This window comes from Ursus maritimus, unplaced genomic scaffold (genome assembly GCF_017311325.1).
Source record: "Ursus maritimus isolate PB19 unplaced genomic scaffold, ASM1731132v1 scaffold_27, whole genome shotgun sequence".
In the NCBI taxonomy this organism is placed as follows: Eukaryota; Metazoa; Chordata; class Mammalia; order Carnivora; family Ursidae; genus Ursus; species Ursus maritimus.
The window spans coordinates 2,811,328-2,832,063 of record NW_024425230.1 but is presented as its reverse complement, the minus strand read 5'-3'; the positions used below and the strand labels follow the sequence as shown (position 1 = coordinate 2,832,063).

Here is a 20,736-nt window from a genome sequence, read left to right as displayed (position 1 = left end):
GTTATGCACACCTGAATTTCCCTTAAACCTGCAGTTGTTTTGTTTATCTGCTATTTTATGGGATACTAATTATATCCTAGGGCTCTAGGCTTCTAATGAGCCAGCACCTGGGAGATTAAACCTGGACTTGCTTCTTTGTAGAGATTTTATTTTTTAAACAGAGCATTTTAATATACAGCTGAAAGATAATAATTTTTCATTTAACAGGTAATATTCCTTTGTGGATCAACCTATCATTATGCCTGATTATTCTACCACATTATGAGCTTTGTTAAAAGAAGAAAAAAAAAAAAAAAACAGCTTGTCTTCCCGATGGTAAAAAAAAAAAAAAAAGGAAATAAAATAAACCAACTGAATATAAGTGATGCTATATATAAAAGGGGCCATAGGTTGCCATGGTAACCAAAGTTCTAAAAATGACAGAAAGAAAAGAACATCAGGTTGTTGTGACAAATGACACTTGAAGTGACAGGTTTCTTGTGGTGCTTGCTTTTAATTAATGCAGCTCTGTAAGGAATGTTATTATTGAATAATAGATTAATGTGGAAATCAGGAACCTGGCTGGAAGATTTGTTTTTCCAGCACTGGGATAACTAATAAGAGGATGCAGAAAACAACTGGAGAGTGAAACTCTACTGCGAGAGAAGATGCCTATGGTGGTTATCCAAGATCACATGATGCATGTATGCACCATACGCTCTTGTAGATTGTGGGAACAGCTGTCTCCAGCAGCAGCAGCAAAGTGAAGCTAAAAATACAACAGTCACCACAAAGGAGAGCAGTTGTGTAACCTAAAAAACCACTAGCTTAAAATTTTTTTTAATACATCATTTGTATTGTTGGTGCTTTTTAGTAAGTGTTTCAATGTCTGATATGTAAAATACATATGTACGTAGGTATGGATGGATATGAATGTATTCCTATCCATGCAAAGGGTGTGTGTAAGCTATTTCTTTCAACAGAATGAGAGATCCTGTGAATTGTTAAATAATAGTGCACCCCACATCAGGAGGCTGATTAGACACCTGATCAGGTATTTATAGATATTAAAATGTATAGGCGATATCTAGACAAAACACTTTTATGATACACGTGGAAAAGAAGATATACAGACTCTTCCTATAGTTGTAAAAATTGAGGAAAATAGAGATGAAATAACACGTCCACACGATATGAAGCTGAGATGAAAACCCAAGTCTTCACACTCCCAACACCCCATATCTACACTACCTGTTCCAGGCCTGGTTACAGTTGGGCTCCTTGACCTGGATCAAGGGAATTATTGGTGTATCTATTTATTTATTAGAGCCTCAGTGCAGCTCCATAAGGACATAGACACAAAGGAAAACAAACCAAAACAAAACTCAAATGGCCTGGGTGGCAGGCTCCTTCTTTATATGTAATTCAAGCTACAGAGTTTTGAGCTGGTTCAAATCCTAGTCATTTGTTTTGTTTGCTTCTAACTCCCACCTCCACAACAGCCCCATATACACTCACCACATTCTCTGGTATTCGTTAAGAGCTCATCTTACCTTTTAGACTGTGAGGTCCTTGAGGCCAGGTAAATATCTTTCCTCCCACCTCATTTCTTGGTGCATAGAAGGGTTTCAATACATTTTTTATAGTAAGCAATGAATAAATGAAACAAAACCTGCATGTCTAGGTGACCTCAGCTGAGTTTCACCATTTTAATCATGTTAGTTCATTCATCCCCCAAGCTTTTTTAGGGACAGACCTTATTTTAATGGGTGGGTGGGTGTGGTGAAGACAATGAGATTTAGTGCCTGCTTTTGTCTTGGCATCTAGAGGGCAGCACAGACAAAGCGATGATTAAGGCGGCAAGGTAACACTACAATAGAGGTACCTGCACAGTTGAACATGGTAAGATAGAGGATTCTTAGAATCACAGGCTTTAGAAAAATTTTCCATGAGAAAATGAATTTAAAGAGAAGCCTAAGAAGTTAGCTAGACAGAAAAGAGAGAAGATTGTTCTAAATCAAAGAGACAGAAACCAGCACAAGATATTTGTGGAAACTGCTAGAAATGAAGTGTGGCTGAATGCAGGAATATGTGGAGGAGTGGGACAGGATGAGGGGATGAGGCTGTGAGCATGCACTTCATGGAGGGCCCTACTCATCATGCCTTTACAGGAGGACCTAGTTTACAGCTAATGGGTAACCTCTGGGCCCTTAACACGTATATTTCATATAATGCAATTAAAACCAGCTCATTATGAAAATTGGAAAGTATGACTAGAAGAGGTAGGGGAAAGAATACCAGTTGTCTCATTACCAGAAATACCCATTGTTAATTCACTTCAATATATTTTTTCCACAACCAAGTAGGTATATGTAGACTTTTTACGTATAAAAATGGTAAAATCTAATATTTTTTTTTATTTTAAAACAATCACCAATTAAGAAAAAGTTGGAAGTACAGTACAAAGAGTTTTTTACCTTTAATCTTTGGTGAGGAAGTTGTCCACTGGGTACATCCAGCCTCTCACCTTCCACCCAAATACCTGTCAACAAGGACATTCCCCTACCTGACCTCAGTTTAACACAATTCAACAACAACAAAAAACCATAAAATTAACACAGCACATAATCCTAGATCCTCGGGCTTAACTTTTTTCCAGTTGTTCCCAAATATCCTTTTAAGGGTCAGGTTCAGAATCACCTCTTGCACTAAGTCTCCTATAGTCTGTAACAGTACTTTTGTCTTTCCAGGACTTTGATGACTTTGATATTTTCAAGTCTTGGGGGAATTCTGGAATAGAATGTCCCTCCATCTGGTTTTGTATAAAGTTTCCTCATGATTAGAATCTGATTATGGATGCCTGGCAGGAATAACACAGAAGAGATATGCATTCTTTCTATTCTATCAGGTGGATGCTTAATTTTGGTTTGCACCATTACTGATGATGTTCATCCTAATGGTTTGATTAAGTGGCCAGCTAGAATTCTCCACTGAGGGTGACTCCTGTAGTCCTGTAATTGATAAGTATTTTCCGTGGAAATGCTCTTGTTGGAAGACAATTCTCTTGCATTTCTGCACCTCTGAAACACACTGGCTACCTTTTGTTCTGGTCTGTCTTTTTAAGTATATTTTTATGGCAAAGAGCCTTGTTAGACAGAGGTAATGTCTCCCTCTGGAGCACAGGACAGCTTTGTTTGCTATCCAGAGTAATAAAGATAATGTTTCACTCAGGGGCAAATGCTGGGCAAATTGCTTGGAGGCCATTATAAAGTTTGGGGTTTTCTAAGCTCAGGGCTCCTCAGTTGTGATGCAAACCTGCTGTGTATGCAGCATCCTCCTGGGCCATTTCATGTTGTTCCTGTGGAACTTAGGGAATAAAGGGAACCAAAAGAAACATGAAGTTCATGCTGTCTGCTGTGCAGTGAGTAATAAAGTCCTCTGTCTTCTAGCCTCCATGAATCTATCAGCAGCTAGCCTGTAAGATTGCAGGGGTAAAACCTCAGAGCTCTTGAGAACTTTGAAACTATGTAAATATCACTTCCTCATCAAACCTTAAATTTACTTATTTGTTATTATCTGTACAGGTCTTCCTATTTTTATAAAAGGTCGTAATCCACTACTGTTGTTTTTTCTTCTGATGCACAGATCAAATCCCCTGATTTGGCCAATAAGAGCCCCTTTAAGTTGATTTCTGTATCTTTTTGACATATTCTCATCCTTCTTTGAGCACTTAGTTTCTGGCACAAAAAGGATAAGTTAGGTCATCTTGTACTTTTCTTGCCCTTGCCCTTGCCCTTGATTCAGCCCTTTCTCTAAGGAGCTCTGGTTCCATTTAGTGGAGCATGGGATTTAGAAACTATCTTGTGGGCCTTGAGAAATGGCCAACTACAAAGTTAGAAGGCATGGTCCTGCAAAACCATCCTAACCTCTGATGCCAACTACAAGTTCAGGGGTATCCTAAATCATCCCAGATTTGATGGTTCAATAGAAGGACTCACCAAAATCACTGAAAGCTATTACGCTCATGGTTATAGCATATTATAGGGAAAGGATACAGATTAAAATCAGCCAAGGGGAGAAGCAGGGCCTAGGATAGTTACCAGATATAGAATTTCCATTGTCCTTCCTCCATGGAGACAGAATGAGTTCTTATGCTGGCACTCTCTGTATAACAGTACACAAGAGTTTTGCCAATAAAGGAAACCCACCTAAGCTTTGGTATCCAGAGTTTTTATTGAGGCTTCATCACATAGGCATGATGGATTGATTGCCCACCCACATGGTTAATCTCAGTCTGATACCATGTGGCCCAAGGTCCTCACCCTAAGTCATATTGTTGGTCTTTCTGGCATGGCCAGCCCCCACACTAAGATGATATGGATATTGCCAGCTCCTCCCCTAACTCCCATTGTTTGACTATCCAGTATGATCCAAAACTCTCTGGCAAACAGAAACAATCCTATTAGGCATAATATTTCAAGGATCTAGAGATGACCTCCTAGAAGCTGAGGGGCAAAGCTCAGACTTTTCTTCGGACAAGATCAAATTCTTCACTACACAAGGGCACTCTGTGTGCTTATTGGTACTGTGGTGCTAATGCTCTTAGCCTCTTTCAGGGAACAGAGCTAGGGAACAAATGTATATACACACACAAACTTACATCTTTACTAATTCCTCTGTTTGACTATCTGTTTATCTAACTATCTACCTTTCCACGTAATCTATCATCTTTCTATATTGAAAACCTTGAGTTTACATTAATACATTTAATACCATATAACTGAACAGAGTTCATGAAAGTTTTCTCCCTTTCCCATATTTGTAAGTCTTCTCCCCAATAGTAAAAAACCTCTCTCTCTTTATCCTATTTACTTATGTGACCAACCCCCTGTATTAATCAATCTCCCATCCCTGCCACCATGTTCTTCCTGCCAGGCATAGTTGCCTTCCTAACTCTGGGCCATTCCTCTAGGAGGAAAACTTCTCACCATGCTTGCCCTCCAAAACCATGTGATAGACCATCATTCTGTGTGAATGTCATTCTCATCCTACTCATGCTCTGAGACTCCATAGGAAGGGAAAGGAAGGAAGACAGGAAGAGCTCCCACTGACTCATTAGCATACCTTTTGCTGACTATAAAAAATAATATTTGCTCATTGAACAGCATTTAGAATATACAGAAGAGTATAGAGAAAAAATTTAAAGTCATCCACAGTTCTGTTCAGAGAGTTCCATTAACATTTTTGTTTTCCATTTTGTCCCCTTCCCAAGAACATTTAAAAATAGTTGATAACATAATTTAAAAAAAAAACAACAGAAAAATTCAAACTTGTTCAAGATAGTAGTCGATGTAACGAACACAAGAACTGAAACAACAACACTAGTAATTTTAATTCATTATGAAACATGGTGAGAAATCACATTTAAGCTGTATAGAAAAGGTAAGACTGGAGAAGCATATTTTCTTGTACTGAATAAAGTTGAGATATGGAAGTAATACGTGGAGAAAAACAATTCAGGATGAAGATTTACCATAATGTTGCTGTGAAAGAAAAACATTCCTCTAGTCTCAATATTCTTCTCTACTCTAGCACTTCTGACACCAAATTGGTGGGGCTGGGGGGGGATTCGCAATGTCGAGCAATTCTGGGATAACAGTTGGGTATCTTACAATTTAACTCAATTATGACTACCTGGAGATAGCATCAAATCCCATAGGTTGAGGGCTCAGTCCCACAGGATTGCTCTCCCCCACCTTTAGATGCCAATGGCAAGTCCAAGTTGTCACCTGTGCTTCTGGCCAACTGGCTATAAATTGGAGGTTCCCCCTGCTTGTGTTCAATTAATTTGCTACAGCAGTCACAGGACTTAGGAACTCAGTTTACTCACTAGATGACTGGTTTATTACAAAGGATATTAAAAGGTACAGATAAACAGGCAAATGAAGAGATTTATCGGGTTCTGAGCACAGGAGCTTCTCGCCCTGTGGAGTTTAGGTTTCCCACCCTCCCAGAATGTGACTGTGTTCTTGTCTACCAACCTGGAAGATTTCCAAATTATTTTGGATTTTTATGGAGCTTCATTAGGTAAGCATAGTTGATTAAATCATTGGTGGTTGGTGACTGATTTAGCTTCCAGCCCCTCTACCCTCCCTGGAAGTTAAAGGGGGTGGGACTAAAAATTCCATCCATCCAATCACAGGATTTGTTCTCATGGCAACCAACCCCCATCCTGTAGTTATCTAGATGCTTTCCAAAAATCATCTCATTAACATAAACTCAGGTATGGTTGAAAGGGATTTGGTACGAATAACAAAAGACACCCGTTCACCATGATCACTGCAGCTGTTTTAGAAACTGGGAACAAAACTAAATATTATAACAAAAGATGCTTTATGGCTCTTGCATAGGGAATTACAAGGGTTTTTAGGAGCTATGCAGCAGGAGCCATGGAAACCAGGGAAACCTAACACACACCGGTCATAATCCTCCAGCTCAGCTTTAACTAGGTTACCTTATCCTAGACAATAGGACCTGCTACCCTGGTAAGGAAATCCCTGACCTGGCCAGTCATGCCCAGTTTCCACCTTCCCTCTCCTAATGCTCTATAAAGCTTGATCTTGCCCAAAATTCCTTGGGAGGAATGTTCCATTGCTCATGAGGCACTGTACTCCCCCAGTGCATGGATTGTTTTCCCTTGAATAAACGACATCAAACTCTTTACTAAATTGCATTGTTTTTGTCGCTTGACACCAGGAATTGCACTTGCAGACTCCCTTTTGCTGAATGGTTCTGGGTTAGAGTTTCCCAGCATGAGGAAAGGTGAGATCTGGAAGGCAGAGGAAGAGAGATTCTTATTCTTGTTGCTCATCACAGTTCACTGTGGTGTGGTGACTTCTCTGTGAGGTCCAGCTTCTCAGCTCACCCAGAACCTGATGCCAAAGTTGTTGGTGACTGTTTTGCCCATTTCTTGGTGGCAGCTCCTCAGACCTTCATCTTCTCAACATTTACACAAGCCCAAATTCCTATGTTAAACCTTTTCATGCCCTTAATTTTTTGCAGTGACTCTGTTTTGTAAACCAAAACTAGATTGATACATCAGATAATGTAATTTTTCCACGTAGAAGTTGTTAAAATAACTTTCTAGGATCAATACAGAGCTGCCCTACCCACGTGCATGTCAGCGAGTCAAAACTTAGCTTTCGTGTCCGTGTAAATGCTTCACTTGATCAGAAACACAGAGTACCCAGGCAGCCAATCCCCATTCGCCAAGCCAACTCTGGACTCCATATTTTCTTGTTCCTCTCACCCCAAATAAGGTTGATTATGAGGCCCCAGAGGCAACCAAATATTTTCTATTTTTCTCTTCTTTGTTCCTTATTCTTTTTTTTTTTTTAAAGATTTTATTTATTTATTCGACAGAGATAGAGACAGCCAGCGAGAGAGGGAACACAAGCAGGGGGAGTGGGAGAGGAAGAAGCAGGCTCATAGCGGAAGAGCCTGATGTGGGGCTCGATCCCATAACGCCGGGATCACGCCCTGAGCCGAAGGCAGACGCTCAACCGCCGTGCCACCCAGGCTCCCCTGTTCCTTATTCTTTACCATATAAGAGCTTCCTGCCTTTCGCCCCATTTGGCAGTTCTCTGGACCCTTGAGAACAGAGACTGCCTGCTTCATGAAGTTTTCGATAGAGTTTGTATCACCTAAATTGTCTTTTAAAATCATTTTAAATAAAGTTTATGAATTTTTAAGCCATATAACATTATGATTAGTTTTGGCAGAATGTGGAAGTGTCTTTTTATCATCTTTGCCTGGAATTCAGTGAGCCCTGTCCAGCTGTATGCTCCTTATTTGTCTTCAGTTATTTCTATGGTTTTTGCTTTTCTTCCACTTTCTATAGTTTCTGCCTGTGAAAAACTCACTAATTCTTAGCTCCAAGTTCTATTTTCTGTCCTCTAACTAACAGCACTGTCTTCAGCGTTTTCCTGTCTACACATTGCCTGTTTCTGAGACAGCCTTCAATTTGCCCTTTATGATGGGTTCCGTTTTCTGCAACATTGATTCTGGTTTTTCTCCCCCATTCTAAGAAGGTTTTCGTTCTGCATTTGACACTGTTTCCTTTTTATTTTATTTATTTATTTATTTATTTTTTAAAGATTTTATTTATTTATTTGACAGAGATAGAGACAGCCAGTAAGAGAGGGAACACAAGCAGGGGGAGTGGGAGAGGAAGAAGCAGGCTCACAGCAGAGGAGCCCGATGTGGGACTCGATCCCGGTACACCAGGATCACGCCCTGAGCCGAAGGCAGACGCTTTAACGACTGCGCTACCCAGGCGCCCCGACACTGTTTCCTTTTTAATACCTTCTTTTTTTCATATGCTTTTCATCACCCTCTTTTCTCTTCCTGGATTGCTGTTGTTTCATAAACATTGTATAGTTTTACAAATAGTTTAAGGCAGCAAGTTGTTGTCTAGGTGAGTTTGTCATTTCTAAAATTAATTTTCAGGGGTCTGCTGCTTTTGAAGTCTTCATGATATTATTATTCCCCTTTTATAGTGTTTCATTACAAGCCACATGTTGACTCATTCTCAATAATGAAAGACGTACCTACTAATAGGCATGGAGTCCTCTTGCCCTTCTTATTCTCCAGCTGGACCACAGCCTGGCATGTGGAGCTCCTGGCTCAGTTTCTAGGGGTGGCAGGGTTTTGTTTTGGTGCAACCTAGCAGGCCTGCACCGGTACCTTTGCTTTTTTAGGGGCTCAGCTGAACTGGAGAGAGTTGAACTGCCAGATGTCTGAATAGGTGGCTAAGACAAGTCACACAGAAAGTAATGCTCAAGATTTTAATCACCTACCATGACTGTACAAGCATGAGGTTAAGCCATAGAAAGTGCTAGTTTCCTCATCTTCTATTTTCCTTCATGGATCAGCATTCTGGCTAAGGGTCAGATGGATCAGCACAGACATGGTATGGCAGGTGTTGATCATCTCACTGCTGGGAAAACCCTGAAAAAAACAGCTTCTGTTGTTTTATGGACCCAGGAGAGAGAATGTGGGAGGGCAGGAAGGAAGGACTAGGAAAATTTATCTTAATTGGAGAAAAGTGTTTCAAGTCTCCTCTCTTCCCCCTCTCCCACAAAGGGATCTAGCAGAGGCACTGCGCCATGTCCTGATACACGAATTCCTAAACCCTTATCATTTTCGATATAGGCATAATAGGGACACTTTTTCACTCACAATCTGCATTTAATCAATCATGATGTTCCCTCGAGCTGATCTTCTATAGACCTCCCAGAGATTCCCATCTCCCCCTCCTCACTACCATGGTCTTAGTTCTGAGCCCAAAACATTCCACCTAAAAGATCATCAGCGTCCCATTGGCTTTCTTAAACATTCAGCAGGGAGACTTTTGGATTGGTATGGTGTTAAGTGGCAAGTGCCAAGACATCTTTTATGATTTTTCTATTACTTCATCTATGAAGATGCATGAAATGGGTATACCATGGTCAGAAACAATGACTCTGCAAACTCAGCAAGCACTTTTTACACCAAAGAAACCAAGCATGGTGGCCCTGAAAGAGGTCTGTGAATGAGGATGCCTGGCTAGGAATGCAGATGTATGTAAGTGTATGGTTGGCCAGGTAGCAGGGCAGGGGAGGGCATGAGTCCTTGACTGCAACTCCCATGAGAGACTGCCATGCCCTGGCTATCACCAAGCCTGATGTGGGCAGGGCAGCATCCCCTGAGGCCTGCCTGGCAGAGCCTTGTAATTGCCTGTAGTCAGGCCTGAAAAATCACCTACCTATATGTTTCTGGCCTTGATTTTTTCAGGACGCAACTAAGAAGCACAGGCTGCCCATTATGAATCCAAATAGGTTAGACTTTGAGGGGCTGTGACAAGAATTGGTTGATTAGTTTGAGGCAAGGCCAAGATCAAGGTTATTCCATGCCAATTGACCAGGCCTGCCTGTAGGATTGAATGTAACCATGAGTCCCAGTAGTCACCAAGTCAGAGAAACATGCCTCATGGCCTTTTAGGATCTACTTTAGAAAGTTAGCCTTTAGAAAGGCTTCTTCCTTAAGTTTTTATAGGATCTCTTTTGCTTGGTCCAAGACATCAGTTCAAGCACTGCACAACACTGATCGGTAAGTTGAAGCTGATCTGAAGGCTTAAACACCTTCTAGGGCTGGGGCAGTGTCCTGACAGGCAGGGCACGCACACAAGTACAGTCTGGAAGGGCACAGCACCTGGGTCAGTAACAGGGACAGCCCTGAGGATTTGGCCACAAGCTATCTGGGGAAGGAGAAGGAGGGAGAGCTGGGCAGTGCAGTGGGCCAGGTAGACAGCTGTTTCCTGGCTGCAGGCACAGGTTGGAGCTGAGCCAGCATCCTTGCAGGGAAGGGCTTAGTGCCTAGGAGGCTGTAGCTGTAGCTGGCATCCAGTTATCCTGGCAAGACTACTGTCATGGCCCTCTGAAGGAGGTACAGAGGATGCTTGTCCCACACTGTGGCACTCTCCCTTACTAGCTTTAGCAAGATTACCTCTAGAGGGGTCTATGTCTCTAAGGTTTTTTAGGGCCACTGAGCAACCCCAGAGGGCTCTATGCTCTCTCTCTCTCTCTCTCTTCTAAATTCCAACAGCTTGCTGTATCAAGGGTGTTTACCAGCACCAGGGATCTGCTTAGAGTCATCAGGCCCATAAGAACTCCCACCACCCACCTCCCACCACCATCTTTTGGTCCCATTGACTGAGTGCCATAATGGTGGCTTGAGAACCATTTCCCCAGCTTTCTTTGAGCCCCTCTTTTACATCTCTGATCTGTCCCACTGGTGAAGCTCAGCCAGAGAGTCAGAAGCCAAAAAGGAGGATCAGTGGTCCCTCTTGAAACTGAAAATCTTGTATGGACAATTCACTAGCAGCCTGCAAGAATTCCCCATAGAATCTGCTAGCATTTCCCAAGACCCATTGGCAACATGTTCTGTGGGACCCTCAGATTCTTGCAAATGATTCACTAGCATTTCTTTATAATGCCCTGCAGACTCCAGGCTTTTTGCAATTCCAGAATGGCATTGTGCTTAATAGACTTCCCTGTTCACTGCAGCAATCTGTCAAGAGCTCAGCTCAGCTGATCTGGCTTGTTCTCTGGGTCTGCAGTCTAGAAATGGAAAGAGAGAAATGAAGAGGGAGGTGGTAAGAAGCAGTTCTGTGTCTAATTCAAAAAACTACCCCCATAATACTGAACATTGTCAATTTTTTTCCCTCCCAACTCATCATAGGCAGGCAAGATACTACTGTTGGTGATGGCAGTAGCACAGTGTGGGGAGCGTCCTGGCATATGCAGGAAAAAGTACTTAAAAATATTACCAGTCGCTTTGATCATGCCTCCTGCAGGGGACAAAGCCTCCCTCTGAACAGGCAGTCCTCCCTTGGGGAATTATTACCACTGAAAGATGCCTATCCTATTGTCCAGTCCTGTGTCTTTAACTTGTGTGGAAGCAGTAGCTGAGGGGAGTGGGATGGGTTGAGAGGGCAAAGGTGAGGCAGCAGGGGCCCAATTGTCATATATGTCCCAAATGTCCCACTACCTGAAGGAGGTGAGCCAACTCTATCTCCAGTGGTCCAACCAGGGACCTTTTTATCCTTTTTTAAAGATTTATTTATTTATTTTAAAGAGAGAGTGAGGTGCAAACACATGATTGGGGGGAGGGGCAAAGGGAGAGGGAGAGAGAGAATTTTAAGCAGACTGTCCACTGAGCACAGAGCTCAAAGGATGTCAGGGCTCTATCTCACAACCCTGAGATCATGACCTGAGCCAAAACCAAGAGTCGAATGCTCAACTGACTGAGCCACCCAGGCACCCCAACTGGGGACCTTCTGATCATGCTTATATGATGTTTGGAATCTTTAGTTGTAGGAGATAAAAGTGCAGCTAAGTTTGTAAAGAGTCATAGTTTCTGGCCATGATATCCCATTTTGAGAAGTCTTCACATCATTCCAAACCCAAAATCTCCCTACCAATTGTTTAAGAGACAATGGGAGGCTGATGATCTTTTAGGTGGGATGTTTTGGGCTCAGAACTAAAGTTATGGTAGTGAGGAGGGAGAGGAGGGGATCTCTGGGGAGCTCTTTAGATGAGCTAAGAGAACACTGTGATTGATTAGATGTAGATCACGAATGAAAAGAAGGAAAAAACAAAAACAAAAACAAAAAACACCATCAGCTTTTCCTGTGTGAGTGAATGAAGAATCAAGGGGCACATTATCAATATTTTTACTTTTTTTCCCTCTAAAAATTACTCCTTACAAAAACAGCCTAGAGAGGAAGAATTAGGCCATCTCTTTTGGGCTGTCTACCAAAGCTGGTTATGCTAACCACTTAGAATAGCCATTGCATTCATCTTGGGTGAGGTTTTGGTCTTACACTGCAATAGGTATCAATGTAGATGTTCAGCTCCACCAGCTTAATAAGTGTCTCCAGGACATATTAAAGAGCTCAGAGCATGTTCACCAGGATTCCAACCACCTGCCTGATCCTGTCTAAAAGGGAATGTGTGCTCTCAGGGCTTTGTTCCTTTGTAGTCAAAGCCCAAAGTGTGAAGTTTGGACACAATTTAACCCTCAGTAAACATTTATGCTTTTGCATCCTTTCTCTCTCTCTCTTTTTTTATTTCTTTTCTTTTCTTTCTTTCTTTCTTTCTTTCTTTCTTTCTTTCTTTCTTTCTTTCTTTTTCTTTCTTTTTTTTTTAGAGAAAGGGAGGGAGGAAGTGGCAGGGAGAGAGGGAGAGAGAGAATCTTAGGCAGTCTCTGTACCCAGCAGTGGAGCCCAACTTGGAGTTTGATTTCATGACCCTGAGTTCATGACCTGAGCCAGAAGCAAGAGTTGGGTGCTTAACCAACTGGGCCACACAGGCGCCCCTACATCCTTTCTTTATTAGCATATTTTCTGTATACTTATTTATATCCTAAGGTAGATCTAATATTAACTTCTTATTAAAGAAACAAAATTTAGCTGGGTAAATTTTAAGGATCTTATTGGCTTTATTCAATGACTTGTGAATGGGACAGCATCCAATCTAGCAGACAGAAAGGAGCTCTGAAGAGCTGTACAAAATGGAAGACTTTTATAGGCAGGAATGAGTGGGGACAAGGACACTGTACAAGGTAAGAAAGCAGACTGGTTAGTGCAAGGGTACTTTCCTTTCCTATGGCAGAGGTCTGTCAGGCAGGTTACCTAACTAGTGCTGATTAGGTGGTTCCTGATTGGCTGGTTTTAAGATTCCATTTCTGAGAGAGCCAAAGTTGTAATTAAGTTAAGTATTGGTTTAGTGATGTGGGGCTTAGTCTAACCAACTACATTTGGGGTCTCTTGTTTTGTTTTTAATACCTTTTTAAAATAATTAATAGGATTTATTAATACATTGACATGAATGATTTATTTTTATTAACAAACAAACCAAAATAAAACAAGTATAACACTATAAGAGAAAGTGTGATAGGCAAACTGAGAGTGAATCAGCTGGTGAGAAACTAGGGTTTTTGCAGTTTCTATAAATATTAGGAAAATGGGTACAGCCGATACTCTCACACTTTAGGTTATATGCCACAAGATGTTTTGGTCGGACTTCAGGAACCATTAAGAAGTCATGCCTTTTAATAAAGCAGGCTTCAATGAAAGGTAAATTGCTTTTTTGTTTTTTTATAAGCATTTTGCTTTATCAACAAAAATGAAGCTTCCTTTACTGAGGCTGAAAATAAAGCCGGTGTTTCTATCTGCACAAGGCACTCAGAGACAAAGTGGGAAAAGGAAATCGGGGCCTAGAGAGGACAGTGGGAGACAATGCTGAGAAACTGTGGCTTACGCCTGGAAAATATTTTAAAACCTTCATAGATGTCACAGCTGTCTCAAAGATGGCTGCCATCATTCCTCTCCCTGTGTAAGCATATGCTTCTCTGTATTGCAGAGGTCTAAAATCTTACATACAGTTCCAGTTTACCTGGCTAGCTGGCTGCTAATTAGGCTCAGTCAGTTGAAGACACTGACAGGAGGAAGGGGTATTTTTTTTCTTCTTCTCTAAGAACAGTGACTGATTGGCTGCAGTGTCTTTGGGATTTCCAACAGTAGTAACAGGAGCTGCCCATTAGTGTCAGTAGTTCGAGCAGCTGAGGCAGTATGTGTAAGTAAGTGGCATGCTTCTGCAGTAACCAACACAAGTGGCTGAATGTTTGAAGAATTAGCTGTCTGGGTGGTTCCAACTGTATTGTCAGTAGGCTCCAACAATGTCAGCAATGAGATGCTCCTAAGTTTTGCTAAAGCCACCTTTTTCCTCTTTGCTCCTCTACCCCTTCATCTATTAGGAATACCTGAAGTGTTTTCTGATTGTCTAACTAGACATCCATTTACACAGTTCTTGTAGCCAACAGTGCCTTCAGGAAACAGACAAAGATGAAAATTTGAGACTGATTGTCTTTCCTTGGACATAGATGCAGTAATGACCTCATTATCAGTAGAAAATAAGATACTGGTAGTTCATATATGTAGTGGAAAGATATTTACTTAAATTATAACCTGGCATTACCTGAGATAAAAGGTCTAATGAAGGTAAGATGTTGGGAGACCAAGAGACTGCTACAATCAACTACTGTGATGGCAGGCTGGCTATTTCTGACTCTACAAGAGAGTTACATAAAGAAAATGAATCACTCAGGGCTTTAAACTCTTAACTCAACATATGGTCAGAGAACTAGAGATCCCATTTGATGGCCCTCAGATAACTCCTTATCCTTTATACAAATAAGTCATAAGAGGTACAACTGAAAATCAAGCCCATAATTTGATTCTGCCAATTGTGGAATTACAATGTAAGTTCGACTCATAGCTTCTCCATATTACTTAAGCAAAAGTCACTGTATTGGTTAAGAAAAAAATAGAACCCCAAAACAAGAAATAGGAAGATTTGAGTTGGCTCAGATGAATTAAGAATTATGAAGCCCTAAGTTTCCTTGAGCTTTTTCTTGCCACGGAAGCAGCTTCCCCCCTCTCTGTCTAAGGAATCTAGTCTTCCTTGCTTGAAGACTCAGTCAGTGCTTTTCAGATGTTAATATGCATAAGAATCACCTGAGTATCTTGTTAAAAATGCACATTTTGACTCAGTAGGTCTAGGATATTGCTTGAGTTTCTGCATTTCTAGAAAGTGCCTTGATGATGCTGATGCTGCTGGTTCACAGACCACACTGTGTACATCAAGGGACTCAATATGGATTTTAACCATGGCAGTTACCTTGCAAGGGGATGCCCATTCTATACCAGTCTACCCTCATCACCTTCCAAAGTTTCCAGATAAAAAACTGGAACTCAGTCCCAGGCCTGCCAGGAGGTCTGGTATATAGTCTGACCCATTATGAGACAGTTTAGACATTGAAATAATTATAAGATTATGCCAATTTATATTGGAAGAAAGTTGAGGAATCAATGTAGAAATGAATCCTTAGATTATTACACCAAGGAGGCAGAAGATAACATTGGATTGAGCTAAACTTGTGGATATGGATTCCGTGGGTTAGTTTGAATATCTGGGAGTGGCTCCAAGTCCAAGTTTGCTTGGTTAATTAACTGAAACCTGGACCAACTGTGGCCCACCTCCATTGAGGTTGTAAAGCTGTACATCCATGATACAGGATGGACTAATATTTTTAAAGATTTAGGCAAATAGTCATGTTGGGAGTGGAATTTATCAAATGAGACACAAACAACTGTATACCAACTATATCCCCCAGAGAGGCCCGGAAAATAGTACCTTCTTTAAGGTATTGAGAAATGCATTGGTGTAGAGAGCACCAGCAGCTTGAAAACCCCTTGGTGTTAGTCTTCCATGAACCAGGGCCACTGCAAAAAAATACAAGGGTTCCTGATTCAGTGGGAATCATGGAATCCCAGAGTAGCAAAATCCAAGAAACAAAGCTGCCAGGAAAAAAAGTGGGCTTGGTTACGGAAGCAGTGCTAGAGCAATAGGGATCTTTGGCAGTAGTGTCCTAGCAATGAAGTAGATGGGCAGTTTACTAAAGTATTATTTGATATATACAATTAAAAAACTGTAGGTTTGGTGACCAGAAACATGGCTTGTCATTACAATGGGGATGTATTGCCTGTGGTTGGGTACCAAGAGGGAAGTTATTTCATAGTTTGGAGTCCCCCTGAAGGAAGGGTACACTGGTTCCACTTGAAAAAGAACCCCCTTCGACCCTTCCTCCAAAGGACCTATGGCCATTCATTCTGTTGACTTACACTGGCTGATTGAACACTAATCCCTTCCTGCAGTTAAGCAGGTAGGAATTACTAGTATTAATGTTGCTATCGTTATGTGTTCCTCCTGGTCCTTCAATACTTTTGTGGGATTCATTGGAGCTTAGGAGATAAATGAAATTTGGGCTTCAGTCTATCTCAGAGTTGTTCTAATGGGTCTGTGAATGCACCTGATTCTGTTATGTCCTGTTCAAATGTATTACCTGGCAATCGGCATTAACATATTGCTCCCCAAATCTTGGAATGTGGACTGCTGTGGCCAGAAAAGACAAGTGGTAGCCCCTGGAAGTTCCCTTTCTTACCAAAAGAGTAAACCAAAGGCAATTCTGCATCTTAAGAAGAATTAGAGAGATTAGTGCCACCAACAGAGACCTGAAAAATGCAGTTTTCCCATCATATATTTAGTTATTGACTCATTTACTTGACCTGGGCAAAAAGCAGACTGATCTTGAGAATAACTTGACTCATGTACATTTACACATCCCCTCACCTTGCTAATTCATCCTTTAGGTCTTAGCTGAATATTATTTCTCCGAGAACTTTCCCTGACACATAGAATAAGTGTTATGCACTCAACTCCCCTCAAAAAAGTCAGTAAGGCTAAGAGGATAAAGATGGATGGCAATTACACAGTAACAACACTTGTATTCATTGGTCTGCAGTCAAGAAAACAAATATTTCAAGCAGGAATTTTAATAGTGGGAACTGGTTACAGACTTTTGGAAGTGCTGGAGGAGCTACAGCAGAGAAAACATTAGATTATTCAGAAACTAGTAATTGCAGATAACCACAACTCACTTAGGGCTGAAAGAATAAAAAAAGAAGAGTTGGTGAAGAGCTCCTGAAGGCCGGAGACACCACTCTGCATGTCACTGCTGGGCATTGCCATTGCCAATAGAGGTACATTGCGACTTTGGAAACTTCTCACTATACTCTGTGGAAACTTCCAGGGGTAGTGGAGTCCATTGCTGCCCACTGTGACACTTCTGGTGGCTCACAGCTGACAGTAGCCGCTGTGGGAATACCCGATGCCATGCTGCTGGAGTCTGAAGTTGCTGGCAGCCATCATGGATGCCCACCGCTACCAAAGACATCATCAGAAGTATTAAAGAAAAAAATGACTCTGCTTTCTTGACACATTCCAGTCTTTCAGCCAGTACCTCCCTTGGGCCAAAGCTAACCAGAAATCGACTGGGAAAGGGGGTCTGGGAAATGAAGTTTGTAGAGATGCAGCCCTCTCAGAAAGGGGAAGAATATGAAGGATGTGGAAGAAGGCAAGAGCAAATAAGAAAATGACCGGAACAGCCCACCTTTTTGGCTATTCGACATGCATTCTCCTCAGCCTTCCACCTGTTTTTCACCTCTGTACAAGGACATAATGCTCAGGGCAGCATGATGAGATTATCTTAAATGAGTGAAACATTTTCACCACTTTTTCCAAAGGTTCTGAGATATAAAGTCCTGTATATCTATCACTGTAGCCAGCCCTGGGTGAGGCTGTTAAGATAGTTCTGGCCAAGGCCAGTGGTACTGAGGAGATGCACAGTGGGAATATGAATGGAGAGAGGCAGTCGGTCTGAGAGATATTTACAGAGGACACTTTTCAGAATTAAATCTTAAAAAAAAATTGCCATATGTCACATAATGAACAATGTCTGAAGCAATAATTTGTAAAACAATTTTTTTTTTTTTGAGAGGGAGAGGAGGGTGGGGCAGGGGCAGAAGGAGAGAGAAAGAGAGAGAGATGAAAGAGATTCTCAGGCAGGCTCCATGCCCAGCGCAGAGCCCCGCAGGGCTTGATCTCAGGACCCTGAGATCATGACCTGAACTGAAATCAAGAATTGGCTGCTTAATTGAGGCACCCAGGCACCCCTCAAATGATTTTTATGGTCAAATCTTATATTGTTTCCAATACAAACTGAAAATATAAAATTCAATCAAGGTATGGAAGTCACTGCCTCTCCATGAATAGAAGAATATGCACAACATCCCCATGAAAATCTTATCTCCATCTGCGACTCATGTTGTTTGTTTATGGATGGATCAGAGACCCTGGATATTTTCTCTACTGGTGTTATTGTCCAAATCAAGCCCAAGATATCTGCAACTGGTGTAGCATGAGTTTGCCTACATGATTTGATCAATCCCAGGGAATGTCGTAGGACTGTTTCAAACAACAGAACTTTCAAAGAAGATGGCATTGTGTTCTTTAACCAGTACTCATCTAGACTTAACATTATAATTAAAAGTATGTAGGCCTATTCCTAGAAAAATATTTTATTCGTATCCTGGAAATGGTTTAGAAACTGAGAAGGTTTCAAGGCCCTTCCTGCTTCTGAAAGTTTGAATTTGACCTCAACCTAACGACAATGTGTGATTCTATCCAGAAGCTGATTCCATGCTTCTGTTTTCCCACAAGGTGTTCTGTGAAAGTTAGCTAAGTGAATGGATTTGATTTTTTTCCTTCACTCTCTACCCCTGTTAAACCTCTGTTAAGCTATACTTCTTTTCAGAGACCTCTCACTTCTTTATATCCCAGTCATAGTGAGTATTGCTTCAGCTTCAGGAAGCTTATATATACATATATATAATCATGTTGTGCACCTTTAAACCTACACAATGTTATATGTAAATTATCTGAATAAAGGTGGAACAAAAAATGAATTCCTTTGTCTAATAGAGTTTGGCCATTAAAATTAATTATGATTTTTTATGACTTTTTAAATACATTTTATGATGGGCAGAAGTGACAATGTTGATTACACAAGCAACCTTTCCAAGCTTGAGAACCACATTATGGGTCTTCATGCCTCATCATTCCCCCTATGAAATTACAGCTTTCACCAATCACATTAAATGCATTCTTGCTAAGAAGGATCCAAACATAAGAAGGATCCAAACGTACTGTGGAAATTTTTTTACGAGGGTTCTAAAAAAGCTCTGCGTTCCCACACCGGGAGTCGAACCCGGGCCGCCTGGGTGAAAACCAGGAATCCTAACCGCTAGACCATGTGGGAGGCGACGAGGAGAAGCTGAAGTGTGAGTAAATTGAAACACTCTCGTCTGCTTCCGCTTTCAGCGTCCGGCCCCGCCTCCTATTGCACCAGCTTCTTGCGCCTGCGTGGCTTTTAGGCATTCTGCAGCGGCGGTGAGTTCCGTGCTCTTCCTTTATGCTCAGGGGTCGGATCTTGAGCTGTGTCGCGTGCGCACCGCAGCCCGCCTCTCACCCTGCCCAGGGAAGCTGTAATTTCCAGAAACCTCTGTTAAAAAGCTGCGGCGGTGAAATTTGGGAAAGAATGGTTTGAATGGCTCAAGGAACACGTTATGAGATTGGCTTCCCAGGTCCCAGTTCCCCCGGGTTGATGCTGGGAGTAACCTCTTATTGGACCAGATTTTCCCAATCGTGAGGCTTTAGGTCATAGGAATTTTGCATTTAGACGTCTGCTTACCCCGAATAACCCGTGGGGGAACGTTTTGGGCAAAAAAGCCTTGGGAGACTACTGGTTTTACAGTCTTGTTTACGAATGATCTTACAGTATTAAAATCAGAACAAAACTCCTAGGACCGTAAAGGAAAAATCCACACACTGCACTATGTAAGCAACTCACACGGGCAGGGGAGGGGGCGGGGGGAGAGGGGAGTAAAAAAACAAACCACGGACACTGGGAGATAAACATATAAAAGACTGGTATTGTATAAATTACACATGATTTATAATAAGACAAACACTGCAATATAAAAATGAGAACTTGCTATGAATAGGCCATTAGTTGGAGAGGAACCCCGTGGACAAAAACCATTTGAAACAAATCTCAACCTCACTGGCTCCCAGCTAGCATTTGGACAAAAAGCAAGTGTGAAAATGTCAAGTGTTGGCAAGTATGTGGGAAAAAGGAAGTTCTTAGAAACTCATAAAACTTGATCAAGGAGGCGCAGTGACAGGATTTCCTAAATGTGTTTATGACCAAGCATTTCTATTTTTTTAATTTTTATAAAACCGGTATTGTTCTTGAACTACTTCTCAGACACCAAGACACGCTGCTGTGAAAGTAACAGACACACTTTGGGGGACGATCACATTACCACAGTGGAGCGCCAGGATCACCGTGAGCAAAAATCGAAGAAGGGTGAAGGGATTAAAATAGTCTTAATCTCTAAGAATTTCTAATGTCTGTTGAAAAATAAAGCATTCTTAAGAATTGAAAACATTTTGGAGCGCCTGGGTGGCTAAGTCAGTTAAGCGGCTGCCTTGGGCTCAGCTCATGATCCCAAGGTGCTGGGCTGGATCCCTGGGTCTGGCTCCCTGGTCTGTATACTCTCTTTCTCTCTAAATAAATAAATAAATAAAATCTTAAAAATAAAAGAATTGAAAACTTTTTTTTGGCATCAAAGGGACCATAAATAATATCAATATGTCAACATTCTAGCTACAAGTTGGAAGAAAACGTTTGAAA

General features: G+C 41.5%; 1 non-coding gene across 1 annotated transcript; it reads right to left on the bottom strand.

The window, feature by feature from the left end:
- Positions 1-19,227: 19,227 nt before the first annotated feature.
- Positions 19,228-19,299, bottom strand: TRNAE-UUC. Its single transcript has one exon. It is a non-coding gene; the product is annotated as a tRNA-Glu (tRNA).
- Between the last annotated feature and the right edge of the window lie 1,437 nt (positions 19,300-20,736).